Consider the following 16,812-nt stretch of genomic DNA (forward strand, 5'->3'; position numbering starts at 1 on the left):
CTCTCCCACCCCAACATCATCTACCCTGGACTCTCCCACCCCAACATCATCTGCCCTAGATGCTTAACCCCCAACATCTGTCCTGGATGTTTCACAACAACATCATCTGCCCTGGATGCTTCACTGTTATGACCTGGTGGTAACGGAGCAGCACTGATATGACCTGGTGGGTACGGAGCAGAACTGAAATGACCTGGTGGGTACGAAGCAGCACTGATATAACCTGGTGGGGACGGAGCAGCACTGATATGACCTGGTGGATGCGGAGCAGCACTGATGTGACCTGGTGGGTAAAATAGATCATGGACTAGCTCTGAGGAGGTGGTAGCTTTACTGACCGCAATCCCTAATCCTAACACAAACACTAGAAATAGCCGTGGGACGTTCCTGTCACTCCCTAGACGCCTCTTCACAGCCTAAGAACTAACTACCCCTCAAGATGGAAATAGAAAACTATCTCGCCTCAGAGAAATTCCCCAAAGGAAAGATAGCCCCCCACATATATTGACTGTGAGTGGAGAGGGAAATGACAAACGCAGGGATGAAAACAGATTTTAGCAAAGGAGGCCAACTCTGACTAGATAGACAGAAATAGGAAAGGGCACTGTGCGGTCAGTATATAGAAGCTAAAAATCCACGCAGAGATTACAAAAATAACCTCCACACCGACTCACGGTGTGGAGGGGCAACTCTGCTTTCCCAGAGCTTCCAGCTAGCCTGAACATTTCATATTGACAAGCTGGACAAAAAGAGACATAACTTTAAACTGAACAGTAAGTACAAGAACTAGCAAGAACTTATCTTATGCTGACATGAACAGGCCATCAGAGAGATCCAAGGAGAAGACTGAGTCTAACCCAGAAGAACATTGACAGCTGGCATGAATTACAGACCAGAGCCCTGTTAAATACCAAGGCCAAGGGAGCCGATTAGTGAAGTCAGCTGCCAGGCCAAACTCCAGGAGCAGCAGTTCCACTCGAACCCACCAGAGGGAGCCCAAGGGCAGAACTCCCAAAAGTACCATTCACAACCACAGGAGGGAGCCCAAGAACGGAATTCACAACACTTCACCCCAACAACATCTGCCTTGGACTCTCCCACCCCAACACCATCTGCCCTGGACTCTCCCATCCCAACATTATCTGCACTGGACTCTCCCACCCCAACATCATCTCTTCTGGATGCTTCATTCCAACATCATCTGCGCTGGACTCTCCCACCCCAACATCATGTGCCCTGTATGCTTCACCCCAACATCATCTGCCCTGGATGCTTCACCCCATCATCTGCCCTGGATGTGTCACCCCAACATCTGCCTTGGATGCTTTACCCCAACATCTACCCTGGATGCTTCACCCCAACAATGTCTACCCTGGATGCTTTACACCAACATCATCTGCCCCCAATTCTGTACTGTAGATTGTGGTGACAACTTGATCTGCGTAGAAAAAGGCTCAAAAGCAACAGCTGTCACAGTATGCTCATATTACCTAACACCATAGCATGTGAAGGGGCCGGGTCTATGGTAGAGGAGCTTCAGGGGTGTGGGATAATTTGGATTGTTATCTAACTGCAGTACAATGTGGGGCCCTATTTTGCTATACGGCCCTTCGTTAGGTTGTTGCATCTATGGAATGAACAATAATGATGTCCCTATGTAACACAATATATAATAAGGTAATGTTTGTGCTGAGGATACCGGTGACATTATACATAGGAGCTCTGTATATAGTGTACAGTGTACAGATAATACAGTGATCACCAGTGACATTATACACAGAGGCTCTGTATATAGTGTACAGTGTACAGATAATACAGTGATCACCAGTGACATTATACACAGGATTTGTCTATAGTGTATAGTGTACAGATAATACAGTGATCACCAGTGACATTATACACAGGAGCTCTGTATATTATGTATAGTGTACAGATAATATAGGGATCACCAGTGACATTATACCCAGGAGCCCTGTATATAGTGTCAGTGTACAGGTAATACAGTGATCACCGGTGAGATTATACACTGGAGCTCTGTATATAGTGTCAGTGTATTATTATTGCACCACACAGCAGCTGCAGTAATAGGGACACATACGGCAGCAGCAGCTCAGTATTGGGGTATCAGCAGGATGAGGAGTTTGTGCAGGTTGGGGACGGTGCAGGAATTGTGAGAAGTCCGATGTGTCTGTTCTGTAATCTCTGCAGCTGGGTCCTGGCCGGAGAAGTCATCATGTTGGTCTGGGCCAGATGGAAAAGACGGTAAAAGTGTTGACTCCACCAGAAAGAACGTCATCTGTACGTCACTATATAGCTATTATAATCTCCTATATGTTCTATCAGTGTATGTCACCATATGACGGTAATATACGGTAGATCTTGGTCTTTGTAGAGAGATTTAGTTTCAGTAACAACGTGGTCATCTGCTGAGATTCCTCTCTATCCACAGTTTGGGGCACCAATGTATTTAGGGGTCCACTCAGTTGTTTCGCCCCCATGAGCTGATCCCGCCTCTACGCCTCTGACCTGACTGATAACAGCTTCCTTCTCTTTCTGGGATCCAGCAGAACAAGGACACAAATCACCAACCTTCCACCATTGTCGGGTCTGCAGCTGCTGATTTTCTCTTCTGTCGTCCATCATATTCTTGCTTCCTGACTAATCAGAGGAACGTAAAAAAGCGCTTCTCTGCAGACATCCCTAGTTAATATCGTAATGACTCTGAAAGGTCGGACATAAATGTTTAAAAGACTATTAATTATTCAGAGGATCGTAAAGATTTCATTGTTATTTTCCCAATAATAAAATTGCGCAAAAATGTCCAATTATCTCATGAAAAGTGAAAATGTCAAACAAAAAGTAGAAGGATCTGGGAGCAAATCACATTGGTGCCCACAAGGAAAGCGCACATACTATATGTTACATATATATCACATACTACATGCTACATATATACAGGGGCTTCTCGCGAAATTAGAATATCATCAACAAGTGAATTTATTTCAGATCTTCAATACAAAAACTGAATCTCCTATATTCTATAGAGTCATCATTACACACACAGTGATCTATTTCACATGTTTATTTCTGCTAATGTTGATGATTATGGCTTACAGCCAATGAAAACCCAAAGGTCATTATCTCAGTAAATTAGAATAATTACCAAAAAACACCTGCAAAGGCTCCTAAGCGTTTAACCCCTTAATGACCTCTGATAGGCCTTTTTACGGCGGCAGTTAAGGGTACTTATTCCTCAGAGCTGCTTTTTAACAGCGCTGAGAAATAAGGTTATAGCGCCCCCCAGCGTTGGAAAATCTCCATGGGTAGCTGAGACCCCAGAGATCATGATTCAGGTCAGTTTTTACGGAATAACGGTGACCGCAAAACAAAGGCCGATTTCCCATTTATTTCTCTCTCCCCTGATATGATATAGCATATCAGAGGAGACAGAAATGGGGTCCCTCGAGCTCCGGCACATCCTGCATCCCCCAGTCCTGTCCCCCGGCATCTTCTTCCGGGAAGAAAATGGTGGGCGCATGCGCAGTGTGTCCGCTGAGATCTGCCGACCCGCACCCAGCAACAATAGGATATTTTTCCTATTGGTTCATTTTGATCACTGTACTAGACCCTATCACAGTGATGAAAATTTAAAAAATAGTAAATCAAACCCCCCTTTAAGGGGGTTTAGTTAGGTAAAAATAATAAAATATATATATATATTTTCCATTTTTCCGTTAGGGCTAGAGTTATGGTTGGGGATATAGCTTGGATTAGGGTTGGGGCTAGGGTTATGGTTGGGGTTAGAGCTAGGGTTAGGGTTGGGCTAGGGTTAGAGCTAGGCTTATGGATGGGGCTAGGGTTAGGGTTGGGCTAGGGTTAGGGTTGGGGCTAGGGTTGGGGTTAGGGTTGGGATGTTGGGGTTAGGGTGGTGTTGGGGTTAGGGTTGTGGTTAGGGTTATGGTTAGGGTTGAGATTATGGTTAGGGGTATTTTGGGGTTAGGGCTAGGGTTAGAGTTGTAGGGTTTCCACTGTTTAGGTACATCAGGGGGTCTCCAAAAGCGACGTGTGTTATGGTTCTCAATGGCAAGAGAACATAGCCCAGCAAACATAAGAACTAGCTCTTGGAAGGATGGAAACTAAACTGACCATGAACTAAACCTGCCGCACAACTAACAGTAGCCGGGTAGCGTAGCCTGCGTTTTATCCCTAGACGCCCAGCGCCGGCCGGAGGACTAACTAATCCTGGCAGAGGAAAATATAGTCCTGGCTCACCTCTAGAGAAATTTCCCCGAAAGGCAGACAGAGGCCCCCACAAATATTGGCGGTGATTTTAGATGAAATGACAAACGTAGTATGAAAATAGGTTTAGCAAAATTGAGGTCCGCTTACTAGATAGCAGGAAGACAGAAAGGGCACTTTCATGGTCAGCTGAAAACCCTATCAAAATACCATCCTGAAATTACTTTAAGACTCTAGTATTAACTCATAACATCAGAGTGGCAATTTCAGATCACAAGAGCTTTCCAGACACAGAAACGAAACTACAGCTGTGAACTGGAACAAAATGCAAAAACAAACAAGGACTAAAGTCCAACTTAGCTGGGAGTTGTCTAGCAGCAGGAACATGCACAGAAAGGCTTCTGATTACAATGTTGACCGGCATGGAAGTGACAGAGGAGCAAGGCTAAATAGCGACTCCCACATCCTGATGGAAACAGGTGAACAGAGAGGATGATGCACACCAGTTCAATTCCACCAGTGGCCACCGGGGGAGCCCAAAATCCAATTTCACAACAGTACCCCCCCCTCAAGGAGGGGGCACCGAACCCTCACCAGAACCACCAGGGCGATCAGGATGAGCCCTATGAAAGGCACGGACCAAATCGGAGGCATGAACATCAGAGGCAGTCACCCAAGAATTATCCTCCTGACCGTATCCCTTCCATTTGACCAGATACTGGAGTTTCCGTCTGGAAACACGGGAGTCCAAGATTTTTTCCACAACGTACTCCAACTCGCCCTCAACCAACACCGGAGCAGGAGGCTCAACGGAAGGCACAACCGGTACCTCATACCTGCGCAATAATGACCGATGAAAAACATTATGAATAGAAAAAGATGCAGGGAGGTCCAAACGGAAGGACACAGGGTTAAGAATCTCCAATATCTTGTACGGGCCGATGAACCGAGGCTTAAACTTGGGAGAAGAAACCCTCATAGGGACAAAACGGGAAGACAACCACACCAAGTCCCCGACACAAAGCCGAGGACCAACCCGACGCCGGCGGTTGGTAAAAAGCTGAGTCTTCTCCTGGGACAACTTCAAATTGTCCACTACCTGCCCCCAAATCTGATGCAACCTCTCCACCACAGCATCCACTCCAGGACAATCCGAAGATTCCACCTGACCAGAAGAAAATCGAGGATGAAACCCCGAATTACAGAAAAAGGGAGACACCAAGGTGGCAGAGCTGGCCCGATTATTGAGGGCAAACTCCGCTAAAGGCAAAAAAGCAACCCAATCATCCTGATCTGCAGACACAAAACACCTCAAATATGTCTCCAAGGTCTGATTCGTCCGCTCGGTCTGGCCATTAGTCTGAGGATGGAAAGCAGACGAGAAAGACAAATCTATGCCCATCCTAGCACAGAATGCTCGCCAAAATCTAGACACGAATTGGGTACCTCTGTCAGAAACGATATTCTCCGGAATACCATGCAAACGGACCACATTTTGAAAAAACAGAGGAACCAACTCGGAAGAAGAAGGCAACTTAGGCAGGGGAACCAAATGGACCATCTTAGAGAAACGATCACACACCACCCAGATAACAGACATCTTCTGAGAAACAGGAAGATCCGAAATAAAATCCATCGAGATGTGCGTCCAGGGCCTCTTCGGGATAGGCAAGGGCAACAACAATCCACTAGCCCGAGAACAACAAGGCTTGGCCCGAGCACAAACGTCACAAGACTGCACGAAGCCTCGCACATCTCGAGACAGGGAAGGCCACCAGAAGGACCTTGCCACCAAATCCCTGGTACCAAAGATTCCAGGATGACCTGCCAACGCAGAAGAATGAACCTCAGAAATGACTTTACTGGTCCAATCATCAGGAACAAACAGTCTACCAGGTGGGCAACGATCAGGTCTATCCGCCTGAAACTCCTGCAAGGCCCGCCGCAGGTCTGGAGAAACGGCAGACAATATCACTCCGTCCTTAAGGATACCTGTAGGTTCAGAATTACCAGGGGAGTCAGGCTCAAAACTCCTAGAAAGGGCATCCGCCTTAACATTCTTAGAACCCGGCAGGTAGGACACCACAAAATTAAACCGAGAGAAAAACAACGACCAGCGCGCCTGTCTAGGATTCAGGCGTCTGGCGGACTCAAGATAAATTAGATTTTTGTGGTCAGTCAATACCACCACCTGATGTCTAGCCCCCTCAAGCCAATGACGCCACTCCTCAAAAGCCCACTTCATGGCCAAAAGCTCCCGATTCCCAACATCATAATTCCGCTCGGCGGGCGAAAATTTACGCGAGAAAAAAGCACAAGGTCTCATCACGGAGCAATCGGAACTTCTCTGCGACAAAACCGCCCCAGCTCCGATTTCAGAAGCGTCGACCTCAACCTGAAAAGGAAGAGCAACATCAGGCTGACGCAACACAGGGGCGGAAGAAAAGCGGCGCTTAAGCTCCCGAAAGGCCTCCACAGCATCAGGGGACCAATCAGCAACATCAGCACCCTTCTTAGTCAAATCAGTCAATGGTTTAACAACATCAGAAAAACCAGCAATAAATCGACGATAAAAGTTAGCAAAGCCCAAAAATTTCTGAAGACTCTTAAGAGAAGAGGGTTGCGTCCAATCACAAATAGCCTGAACCTTGACAGGATCCATCTCGATGGAAGAGGGGGAAAAAATATATCCCAAAAAGGAAATCTTTTGAACCCCAAAAACGCACTTAGAACCCTTCACACACAAGGAATTAGACCGCAAAACCTGAAAAACCCTCCTGACCTGCTGGACATGAGAGTCCCAGTCATCCGAAAAAATCAAAATATCATCCAGATACACAATCATAAATTTATCCAAATAATCACGGAAAATGTCATGCATAAACGACTGAAAGACTGAAGGGGCATTTGAAAGACCAAAAGGCATCACCAAATACTCAAAGTGGCCCTCGGGCGTATTAAATGCGGTTTTCCACTCATCCCCCTGCTTAATTCGCACCAAATTATACGCCCCACGGAGATCTATCTTAGAGAACCACTTGGCCCCCTTTATGCGAGCAAACAAATCAGTCAGCAGTGGCAACGGATATTGATATTTAACCGTGATTTTATTCAAAAGCCGATAATCAATGCACGGCCTCAAAGAGCCATCTTTCTTAGCCACAAATAAAAAACCGGCTCCTAAGGGAGATGACGAAGGACGAATATGTCCCTTTTCCAAGGACTCCTTTATATATTCTCGCATAGCAGCATGTTCAGGCACAGACAGATTAAATAAACGACCCCTAGGGTATTTACTACCCGGAATCAAATCTATGGCACAATCGCACTCCCGGTGCGGAGGTAATGAACCAAGCTTAGGTTCTTCAAAAACGTCACGATATTCAGTCAAGAATTCAGGAATCTCAGAGGGAATAGATGATGAAATGGAAACCACAGGTACGTCCCCATGCGTCCCCTTACATCCCCAGCTTAACACAGACATAGCTTTCCAGTCAAGGACTGGGTTATGAGATTGCAGCCATGGCAATCCAAGCACCAACACATCATGTAGGTTATACAGCACAAGAAAGCGAATAATCTCCTGGTGATCCGGATTAATCCGCATAGTTACTTGTGTCCAGTATTGTGGTTTATTGCTAGCCAATGGGGTGGAGTCAATCCCCTTCAGGGGTATAGGAGTTTCAAGAGGCTCCAAATCATACCCACAGCGTTTGGCAAAGGACCAATCCATAAGACTCAAAGCGGCGCCAGAGTCGACATAGGCATCCGCGGTAATAGATGATAAAGAACAAATCAGGGTCACAGATAGAATAAACTTAGACTGTAAAGTGCCAATTGAAACAGACTTATCAAGCTTCTTAGTACGCTTAGAGCATGCTGATATAACATGAGTTGAATCACCGCAATAGAAGCACAACCCATTTTTTCATCTAAAATTCTGCCGTTCACTTCTGGACAGAATTCTATCACATTGCATATTCTCTGGCGTCTTCTCAGTAGACACCGCCAAATGGTGCACAGGTTTGCGCTCCCGCAGACGCCTATCGATCTGGATAGCCATTGTCATGGACTCATTCAGACCCGCAGGCACAGGGAACCCCACCATAACATCCTTAATGGCATCAGAGAGACCCTCTCTGAAATTCGCCGCCAGGGCGCACTCATTCCACTGAGTAAGCACAGACCATTTACGGAATTTCTGGCAGTATATTTCAGCTTCGTCTTGCCCCTGAGATAGGGACATCAAGGCCTTTTCCGCCTGAAGTTCTAACTGAGGTTCCTCATAAAGCAACCCCAAGGCCAGAAAAAACGCATCCACATTGAGCAACGCAGGATCCCCTGGAGCCAATGCAAAAGCCCAATCCTGAGGGTCGCCCCGGAGCAAGGAAATCACAATCCTGACCTGCTGAGCAGGATCTCCAGCAGAGCGAGATTTCAGGGACAAAAACAACTTGCAATTATTTTTGAAATTTTGAAAGCAAGATCTATTCCCCGAGAAAAATTCAGGCAAAGGAATTCTAGGTTCAGATATAGGAACATGAACAACAAAATCTTGTAAATTTTGAACTTTCGTGGTGAGATTATTCAAACCTGCAGCTAAACTCTGAATATCCATTTTAAACAGGTGAACACAGAGCCATTCCAGGATTAGAAGGAGAGAGAGAGAGAAAGGCTGCAATATAGGCAGACTTGCAAGAGATTCAATTACAAGCACACTCAGAACTGAAGGAAAAAAAAAAAAAAAAAAAATCTTCAGCAGACTTCTCTTTTCTCTCCTTTCTCTGTCAATTAATTTAACCCTTTATGGCCGGTCAAACTGTTATGGTTCTCAATGGCAAGAGAACATAGCCCAGCAAACATAAGAACTAGCTCTTGGAAGGATGGAAACTAAACTGACCATGAACTAAACCTGCCGCACAACTAACAGTAGCCGGGTAGCGTAGCCTGCGTTTTATCCCTAGACGCCCAGCGCCGGCTGGAGGACTAACTAATCCTGGCAGAGGAAAATATAGTCCTGGCTCACCTCTAGAGAAATTTCCCCGAAAGGCAGACAGAGGCCCCCACAAATATTGGCGGTGATTTTAGATGAAATGACAAACGTAGTATGAAAATAGGTTTAGCAAAATTGAGGTCCGCTTACTAGATAGCAGGAAGACAGAAAGGGCACTTTCATGGTCAGCTGAAAACCCTATCAAAATACCATCCTGAAATTACTTTAAGACTCTAGTATTAACTCATAACATCAGAGTGGCAATTTCAGATCACAAGAGCTTTCCAGACACAGAAACGAAACTACAGCTGTGAACTGGAACAAAATGCAAAAACAAACAAGGACTAAAGTCCAACTTAGCTGGGAGTTGTCTAGCAGCAGGAACATGCACAGAAAGGCTTCTGATTACAATGTTGACCGGCATGGAAGTGACAGAGGAGCAAGGCTAAATAGCGACTCCCACATCCTGATGGAAACAGGTGAACAGAGAGGATGATGCACACCAGTTCAATTCCACCAGTGGCCACCGGGGGAGCCCAAAATCCAATTTCACAACAGACATGGCACACGCCGTTTATTACAGCCAATTAGTAATGCTGTAGATAAGCCCCCCGATGTAACCTGAAAGATAAGAAAAACAAGTTTGATTATACTCACGGTCCGGTGCAGACTGAGCCCGATGGGCGTCGCGGGGCCGGTGCCTCCCATCTTCATGCGATGACATTCTCTTCCTTGCTTCTGTCGCAGCTCATGCGGCAGGCGTAATTCTCTGCCCTGTTGAGGGCAGCACAAAACACTGCAGTGCGCAGGCGCCAGGAAAGGTCAGGGAGGCCCACGCCTGCGCACTGCAGTACTTTCCTCTGCCCTCAACAGGGCAAATCAGTACGCCTGGGCAGGAGCTGCAACACGAAGCAAGGAGGATGACGTCATCGTATGAAGATGGGAGGCGCAGGACCCGGACAATGACGCCCATCGGACCTGGACCGCCCCTGGGTGAGTATAATCTAACCTTTTCTTCTCATCTTTCAGGATACATCGGGGGCTTATCTACAGCATTACAGAATGCATTACACAATGCAATAGATAAGCCCCTAATGGCGGTGGCCGCAGATTATATGCGAAAATTGAGGTGACAGATTCCCTTTAAACGGTGCTCCCTCCCTTCTGACCCTGCCATGCACCCAAACAGTGGATTTTACTTTGGTTCTAAAGTAATTTTTTTGTGAAAAAAGTAAAATGTTTATTTTTTTCCTTTCACATTGCTTCAGTTCTTGCGAAGCACCTGAAGGGTTAATAAACTTATTGAATGTGGTTTTGAACACCTTGAGGGGTGCAGGTTTTAGAATGGTGTCACTTTGGGGTATTTACTGTTATATAGCCCCCCAAAACTCACTTCAAATGTGAAGTGGTCCCTAAAAAATGGTTTTGTGAATTTTGTTGGAAAAATGAGAAATCGCAGAACAGCTTTTAACCCTTTTAACCCAGCTTTACACCCTTATAACGTCCTACCAAAAAAGGTATGTTTCCAAAATTGTGATGATGTAAAGTAGACATGTGGGAAATGGTATTTATTCACTATTTTGTTCAATATGACGCTCTGATTTAAGGGCACAAAAATTTAAACTTTGAAAATTGCAAAATTTTTAAAATTTTTGCCAAATTAACGTTTTTTTCATAAATAAATACAAGTCATATCGAATAAATTTTAACACTAACATGAAGCACAATATGTCACAAAAAAACAGTCTCAGAATCAGTGGGATACGTTGAAGCGTTTCAGAGTTATAACTTCATAAAGTGACAGTGGTCAGAATTGTATAAACTGGCTTGGTTATTAAGTACATAACTGGCTCTCACTAAGAGGTTAAAAAAGTCCCTTGGTCTGTTTCAGTAGCTCCACAATCATGGAGAAGACTGCTGACCTGACAGATGTCCAGAAGGCGTCATTGACACACTCCACAAGGAGGGGAAGCCACAAAAGGTCATTGATATAGAAGCTAATTTAAAAAAACTGACCGTCACATCCAAACATAAACTAAGTGTGAGCAGGTGCTAAAATTTGTATTCATTAGCCTTCTGACTGAGCACTCTGCCTTTTAGCCACAGGTCTTTTTAATCACAGCAGAACCTTACCCCTCCACAGAGATATTGATTTTAGTCTAAGAGAGAATTTGTGTTCCCATATAGATGAAGACTTTATTCTAAGAGAGGAAAGGCATTGCTAGGTCCTGGAAACGAAAAACCCCTTAATGTGGCTCCCAGGTACACATGAATTGGCCAATTGATGCACTAAGCTTTCACAATTTTTCATATTTCTAATGCAGTAATGCAGTTCAATTTTCATATTTCATGTTTGCAAGCTATGATGCTACAGACTGCTGCCTTATTTATTTGATTGCTAAAGAAGCCGCTGTTCACACAGTGCTGTATCCAAGCACATTAATGGAAAGTGGAGTGAAAGGAAAAAGTGTGGTAGAAAAAGCTGCACAAGGAACCGGGATAACCGCAGCCTGGAAAGGATTGTTAAGAAAAGGCGATTCAGTAATGTGGGGAGATTCACAAGGAGTGGACTGCTGCTGGAGTCATTGCTTCACCACACACAGACGTATCCAGGACATGGACTACAAGTGTCACACTCCTTGTGTCAGCCACTCATGACCAATAGACAACGCCAGAAGCGTCTTACCTGGGCCAAGGAGAAAAGAACTGGACTGTGGTCAGTGGTCCAAGGTGCTGTGTTCAGAGGAAAGTACATTTTTCATTTCATTTGGAAATCAAGGTCCCAGAGTCTGGAGGAAGAGTGGAGAGGCCACAATCCAAGCTGCTGGAGGTCTGGTGTGAAGTCTCCACCATCACTGATGTTTGGGGAGCCATGTCATCTGCTGGTGTAGGTCCACTGTGTTTTATCAAGACCAAAGTCAGCGCAGCCATCTACCAGGACATTGTAGAGCACTTCATGCTTCCTTCTGCTGACAAGCTTCTTGGAGATGGAAATGTCATTCTCCAGCAGGACTTGGCCCCTGTGCACACTGCCAAAAGTACCAATACCTGGTGTAAAAACAACAGTATCACTGGGCTTGATTGGCAGCAAACTCGCCTGACCTTAACCCCATAGAGAATCTATGGAGTATTGTCAAGATGAAGATGAGACACCAGACCCAACAATGCAGACGAGGTGAAGGCTGCTATCAAAGCAACCTGGGCTTCCATAACTCCTCAGCAGCGCCACAGGCTGATCGCCTCCATGCCACGCCGCATTGATGCAGTAATTGATGCAAAAGGAGCCGCGACCAAGTATTGAGGGCATTTACTGATCATACATTTCAGTAGGGAACATTTCAGATTTCATTTTTTCAAGCTGGTGTTATAAAGTATTCTAATTTACTGAGATAATGACTTTTGGGTTTTAATTGGCTGTAAACCATAATCATCAACATTAACAGAAATAAACACGTGAAATAGATCACTCTGTGTGTAATGGCTCCATATAATATAGGAGATTCACTTTTTGTATTGAAGAACTGAAATAAATGCACTTTTTTATGATATTCTAATTTTGTGAGAAGCCCCTGTATATCACATATTATATACTACACATATAGTGGGGAAAATAAGTATTTGATGCTCTGATGATTTTACAAGTTTCCCCCCCTACAAAGAATGGAGAGGTCTGTAATTGATATCGTAGTTACATTTCAATTGTGAGAGACAGAATCTAAAAATAAAAACAGAAAATCTCATTGTAGGATTGTTACATAACTAATTTCCATTTTATTGCATTAAATAAATATTTGATACAATAGAAAAACAAAACTTCATATTTGGTGCAGAAACCTTTGTTTGCAGTTGCAGAGGTCCGACATTTCCTGTGGTTCTTGACCAGGTTGGCACACACTGCCGCAGGGATTTTGGCCCCCTCCTCCATACAGATCTTTCAGGTTTCGGGACTGTCACTGGGCAACATTGAGTTTCAGCTCCCTCCAAAGATTATCTATTCGATTTAGGTCTGGAAATCAGCTAGGCCACTCCAGGATCCTGAAATGCTTTTTTTGGGGACACTCCTTAGTTGCCCTGACTGTGTGTTTGGGGTCATAGTCATGGTGGAATCCCCAGCCACTGCACATCTTCAATGCTCTTACTGAGGGAAGGAAGTTGTTGGCCAAAATCTTGCCATACGTGACCCCATCCATCCTCCCTTTAATACGGTGCAGTTGTTCTGTCCCCTTGGCAGAAAAGCACCCCCAAAGTATAATGTTTCCCCCACCATGCTTCACGGTTGGACGGTGTTCTTGGGGTTGTACTCATCCTTCTTCTCAATCCAAACACGGTGAGTGGAGTTGATACAAAAAGTTCCATTTTGGTCTCATCTGACCACATGACCTTCTCCCATGTCTTCCCTGGATCATCCAGATGGGTATTGGTGAACTGCAAACTGGCCTGGACATGTGCTGATGTGAGCAGGGAGACCTTGTGTGCCCTGCAGGATTGTAATCCATAATGGCATAGTGTGTTACTAACAGTAATGTGTGAGACTGTGGTCCCAGCTCTCTTCAGGACATTGACCAGGTCCTACTGTATAGTTCTGGGCTGATTCCTGATCTGCCCCTGAATCATCGTTATCCATGAGACGACATCTTGCATGTAACAATTGACGAGAAGAAGTGATGAAGTGATGGAGGAGACGGGCGGTCACCAGATACTGATGATGGAGGTGACGGGCGGTCACCAGATACTGATGATGGAGGTGACGGGCGGAGGATGATGGAGGTGACGGGCGGTCACCAGATACTGATGATGGAGGAGACGGGCGGTCACCAGATACTGATGATGGAGGTGACGGGCGGAGGATGATGGAGGTGACGGGCGGTCACCAGATACTGATGATGGAGGTGACGGACGGTCACCAGATACTGATGATGGAGGTGATGGGCGGTCACCAGATACTGATGATGGAGGTGATGGGCGGTCACCAGATACTGATGATGGAGGTGACGGGCGGTCACCAGATACTGATGATGGAGGAGATGGGCAGTCACCAGATACTAATGATGGAAGAGACGAGCAATCACCAGATACTGATGATGGAGGAGACGGGCGGTCACCAGATACTGATGATGGAGGTGATGGGTGGTCACCAGATACTGATGATGGAGGAGACGGGCGGTGACCAGATACTGATGATGGAGGAGACGGGCGGTCACCAGATACTGATGATGGAGGAGACGGGCGGTCACCAGATACTGATGATGGAGGAGACGGGCGGTCACCAGATACTGATGATGCAGGTGACGGGCGGTCACCAGATACTGATGATGGAGGAGATGGGCGGTCACCAGATACTGATGATGGAGGTGATGGGTGGTCACCAGATACTGATGATGGAGGAGACGAGCGGTCACCAGATACTGATGATGGAGGAGACGGGCGGTCGCCAGATACTGATGATGGAGGAGACAGACGGTCACCAGATACTGATGATGGAGGAGACGGGCGGTCACCAGATACTGATGATGGAGGTGAGATGGGTGATGACTAGTCACTGATGGGATTTTCATTTCTTTTTTTCTTGATTCATTTTGCATTTTTCCTTCTGGTTTTGATAACCTTCTTGTGCAACATTTTTTCCACACCTGCCTAAAACTTTTGCACTGTGCTGTATATCACATATATCATACATACATGACACATACCACAGAAATATCGTGTGCCACTCCCCCAGTTTCTGGAAGTACCTGGAACCTTCCTGCTGGGGGTTGTAGTCTCCCAGTTGACCTTTTTGACTTGTTGTTGCCATTAGTTTTGTCTTCATTGATCTCTGACGATTATTTGCTGTAATCTGCAGATAAAAAGTCTCAGAATGTATGGGATTATGTGCAATTATCATAATCTTTGTATTCTGCTCATTGGTGCAATTTACAGGCAGCGATCAGGCAGCTTCTCTGGTCTCTGGTATGGGACTTGTTGCCTAGGTGTCGTCATATAATGGGAATATCCTGCTCCCATATCCACACTATCTCCTGTACAACTTGTCACTTTGTATAAATCGATTTGCTCCATTAACAACTTTACATTTATGAAGCCAAAGTCCAAATAAGCAATAAACACAGGACAAACAGCGAGGAGAAAAGAGCAACGTACAGAAATGGCACAGAGGCTGCCGTAATCATGACCGAGGGGCTCAGTGTCAGGGGTCTCTACATGATTATGGACAGCAGTGGGGCAGAGCGATGTGTCATTAAAATGTCCAGAAGACGCGATCTCCAGGAACCTGGAAGACTACCCCAATAATACGACTACCCCAATAGTACCACTGCCCGGTGCCCAGTCTGACCCCACAAATGAGAAGACGCGACATGGAGTAATAAACACGTCACCCATGTACATAGGAGAAACAGGGGAACACCAGGGCAAGTAGGGTCTTAGCCCATGGACCTGCATAGGTGGGGGGTAAACTGCTCACATTTTGGGGTTGTTAAACCCACAGCCAAGGAATGAAGGATAGACAGCGGCTACAGTATCCTCAGGCCGGGAGACCCCGCCGTATAAAGCCAGTAGTGGGAGGATAGGAGTAGTAGTCTGCACTGCTGATGTCATTCAATAGTCCAGAAGACGTTGCACAAGATTGACCGCGACGTTTATTCTCAATGTGTTCAAACTTGGACCAACTTCATCAGAAGAACCCCAATATTGATAAGTCACCCCTCCCCCGCTAAAGTGCTGCAATCCTGTGTCTGCGTAATACAAGGCTGGTTATGGCTGATCCCTCTGTAGAGTCATGGACACATTGGTGATTACATCCAGAGGCCGAGACACATCCAGACCTCATTGTTTTCACAGCTGAGGATTTGTTACCATTGTATCCAGTGTAGACAATGCACTGTGGGTGCGCAGATCTCCCTCCTGTCCTGGGTGTTGTTACATTTGCCTGCACTGATACATTGTATCAGGCTTCAGGCTGCCATCACACTGTCAGTATTTGGTCAGTATTTTACATCAGTATTTGTAGCCAAAACCAGGAGTGGGTGATAATACAGAAGTGGAGCAGATGTTTCCATTATACTTCTCTAATTGTTCCACTCCTGGTTTTGGCTTACAAATACTGATGTAAAATACTGACCAAATACTGATCGTGTGACGGCAGCCTGAGGATTGTCCAGACTGGATACAACTGTTAGGGCTCATTTCCACTTGCGAGGAAAACGGACGAGTGCAATCCGATAAAAAATCGGATTGCACTCGGACCAATGTTATTCAATAGGTGTATTTTCATTTGCAATTTTTTTCTCAGCTGAAATCGGACTGAGAAAAAAATCGCAGCATGCTGCGTATTGCTGCGAGTCTCGGACGAGACTCGCCAATGCAAGTCAATGGGTGCGAGGAAAAAAACGCATGGAATACGGACCATCCGTATTCCATGCGTTTTATACGGATACATTACCATTCTGTGGCCTAGAACACTGTAAATGGTCCTGTAAATGACTGTATAAAAATAGTTGCAGAGAAAAAAAACGGATGTCATACGGATGGTGCGATTAAAAATCGCATTGCACTCGCATAACACTCGCATGACAATCGCATAC

This window comes from Ranitomeya variabilis, chromosome 7 (assembly GCF_051348905.1).
Source record: "Ranitomeya variabilis isolate aRanVar5 chromosome 7, aRanVar5.hap1, whole genome shotgun sequence".
In the NCBI taxonomy this organism is placed as follows: domain Eukaryota; kingdom Metazoa; phylum Chordata; class Amphibia; order Anura; family Dendrobatidae; genus Ranitomeya; species Ranitomeya variabilis.